Raw genomic sequence first — 3,801 nt, forward strand, 5'->3', positions numbered from 1 at the left:
CTTAAATTGTTATCTGGTTTGTTTGGTAAACCAAAGGAGAATGAGAAATTGAAAGAGACCCTCTCTGGTCTCTGGAAAACCGCACAGAAAGTATAAAAAGGATGTAGTTGTTTTCTGCACTTCTTATATTACTTCCGGAATTACACTTGTCCAAATTCCAGAAGCAATATTAGAGGTAGCAATGGAGGAAAAAAAAAAAACACCCAAAGAAGGAGCACAAGACACGGGGAGAAGCATCTCCATGTTGTGCCATCTGGCCCAATACATCACAAATTAACAAATAAGCTTCTCAAACGTTGTGGCGTACACATACTTGGGTTTGGAATTCACCAACTCATTTTTTATGTGATTAGAAAACTTAACTTACATTATCCCTTATTCATCACTAAAAAAAAGATACAAATTAAATTATATCTGCCCCTTATTTATAGTATAACATTGATGATGTGATGATAAAAATTAAGTGAAGTCATATGTAATAACCTCACCATTAATATTTTTTCTCACATATATTCTCTTTTAGTGATAATCTTGTTTAAAGCATAGTTAGACATTAAATATGAATACATTGTAATTTAAATCTTAATTTATCATATCTTATGAGAGACTAATTTTTTATGCTAGACTGCTCAACCCCATTGGTCTTGATTGGTAATGCTTAGTTGCTTACTTCCAACAAGTGTTTATATGAAATATTAACTGTTATACATTCTGTAAAATAACAAAATGAGCATATGAGAAAGTTTGACATATATGAGAAATAAGTTGTCTTTTGAATTTCTTTTTATTCTCTACAAATATTCTCTAACCAGAGACAACTCAGTTTGAATTATTTCATCAAATACACATGAATATCTTTTCTAATCAAAATTTGGATTCTTATTCACCATACTGTAATGTCAAACGCCAAATACAAATATTTGAATTTTTATTCACCATATTGTGAATATTAACTCCTCTACGTGTTGAAATTATCCTTTGCAAAAAAAGCTAGAGATAATAATGGAATAAAATAAAAATGCGGATGCATTTATCCAATTACATACATATGCATACCTTATGGAGATGAAGATAGAAATTTTGATATAAGATATAAGATGATGCGCGAATCTAGAAATAGAGGAACCCGTGAATAATGTATGGCCCGCATGGAGATGAAGTCGTATTCCTTTCCACTCATCAATATGCCTCCCGGCCCTCACCTTTCTCTGCAGAATATTGCAGAGAGCTACGCACCAGCACTGGAATGAATTATGAATATCATCTTGTAAGAAATTAGATAAACATGTAACACTCTTACAAGATTATTCTTACCATAACCTCTTGCCTGAGTATTCTACAATCACTTTGGACCATTTGTTTAAAGTTGATATAATTGATTTTGATAAAACTAATTTTAAATCATTGAATATAATGAGGATTATGTATATATTTCCAAATTAGCTTTAATCACAATATTTTATGTTACAACACGTGTACACGTGAGAATTTGATTCTTAGTATAAGATAATAATGACTTCAAAAAAGAATTATCAAATGATTGAATAAACCTAAGCAATTTACTAATGATACTTAGATGACATTCATAAAAAATATCTAATGATTTATCAATACATTTTGTTTAACAAAAAGACATATATTTCTTGCTAATTATAGAAAATGACTTTTTCATAAATCTTGTGGGGTTAATATGTTGACCGTTTACGCAAAATTTGAATGGAAATTAAATAATTTTTTGTCCAACCTAATATAATGTATTTATATTTTATTCAAAGTTCCTGTATGGAACTAATTTTATCTTTTTGTCTTGATTCTCTCATGTTTTTTTTTTTTGCTTGGAAAGCAATTCCTTTAGTTTCAGTCTCGAATTTTTAATATTTCTTTTTATTTCTTATGAATAACATCTTTGGCCAAAATAACCATGAGCAGTATTATAAGTTTTTTCCTCTTGACAAAATTTGTGTCCTGAGAACCTTACTTATCTTATAATTTAGGTGATTTATCAGTTTTTGGTTTTATTGCTTGTTGTTTTGTCTGATATATGTACGTACTAGCTACCTTAGAGAGTATTAACTAATTGAAAAATCTTATATCACCTATACCTTAATTATTAGGGTGTTAGTATAACTTCATTAAGTACCAATTAATTTTAAAATAAAATCAGCATAATGTTTTAGAATTTATAATATCTATCTTTAATTTGTTGTTTCTGTGGTTTGTAGTGGAGATCTCCACTGTTTCAGAAGTTTGGTAGCTAGGTATATGTGGAAGAGAGGAGTGTTAATTAGATAGTCTCATATTACCTATCTCAATTATTAAGCTGTGGTTTTAATTAAGATGAAACTTAACAGTAGCATTCACATCTTTTGAGTGAATTGGATTTCATTTCAGACCAAGGGTAATCGTAATGGGGATTCTCTCTCTCTTTCTCTCCCCATTTGAAAACGTCACATTATTTGGAAGCTTGCACTGGTCATTGAGTAATTTTCACTTACTCGTGAATGTTTTTCCATGGCATTCAGATATATGTTCTACTCCTACATATGTGAAGTAAGCGTTGATCTTGGAATTAGTGCGTGTAAATTCAACTTGAATTTTCCTTCTATAGTTTGTTTTATATAAGAAAAAAGTTAACAAGCACTACACAGTTTACGCGGATTATGGGGAATGCGTTTGATCCGTTATTTTCGTAGAATCAATTGATTCAATTGACTATACATGGATGTATGCTAATGTTGAGTTGACTTGCATGATCAATCTTCTGGATCATGTAAAATTAAGACTTGGATTTGATTTTTACTTTTTCTCGGAATGAGTCTCTCCTAAGTTCCTAAGTTTTTTTTTTTGAATCATAACCTGTTTTTTTTAATCATAACCTAAGTTTTTAATTAAAGAAAGAAAGCATGTACGTATGGACTTCCTATTACACCTAAAAGTAGGAAAATTCTCTTGTTTCATGAGTAGCACACCTTGTTAGAGTAATTAAAACAGGAAATTTTCTACATGAAACGATAAAAGTTAGGCGCCATCTCAAATGAGAATCCAAGTTAAGTAGTCAAAATGAAGGGCCATCCATCTTTGAGCCATCATTATCTTCAAGAGAGTACTCAGAGTTCTCAACAAATTAAATTAACTAACTTCCACGTCAATTTGTCAATTCCCTGCAAGATTTTTGGGGGAGAAATTAATGCAACTCAGTAGACCAACTTTGAAAGAGCTGATATTACTAGTCAAAACTATGATAAACCACGAGTTAGGTAGGTTAATATTTATTTTTAGGTCATGTCGGTGTTCCATGTTTAACTTGAGTTCAAAGTTCATGGCTCACAACAACAAAAAACATTGTCATTTTATATTAGATAGAAAAAGCACAGATTATATTTATTAATATATAATAAATATATAGATTAGTTTTATTATGAAAAAGTTAATTAATGAATGCTAATTCAACGCTAATGAGGACATGGCACAATCAATTGATCATAATACTATAGAGTGAATCCTTTAAGCATATACATCATCTTCCGACGCCTCGAAGAAACAAACTAAAGAGAGAAATGAAATCTTTTTTTTGGTGAATAGAGAGAAATGAAATGTAATCCTAATACCCGCAGATTCCAAAAGCTTGGATAAAAAGAACCAACATAGGATTCCAATGGATAAATACAAGAACAAATCTGAAGCTGGATATGCATAGTCGCAAAGGTCTAATTCGTGATGGGTCCTATTTCCTACACGCCTAAGGTTTGGTTCATAGAATGGTTTTTGGTTGGTACGTATGGTTTGCTACTACGGTAGTAG

The sequence above is a fragment of the Glycine soja genome, chromosome 19 (genome assembly GCF_004193775.1).
Source record: "Glycine soja cultivar W05 chromosome 19, ASM419377v2, whole genome shotgun sequence".
NCBI classification, from domain to species: domain Eukaryota; kingdom Viridiplantae; phylum Streptophyta; class Magnoliopsida; order Fabales; family Fabaceae; genus Glycine; species Glycine soja.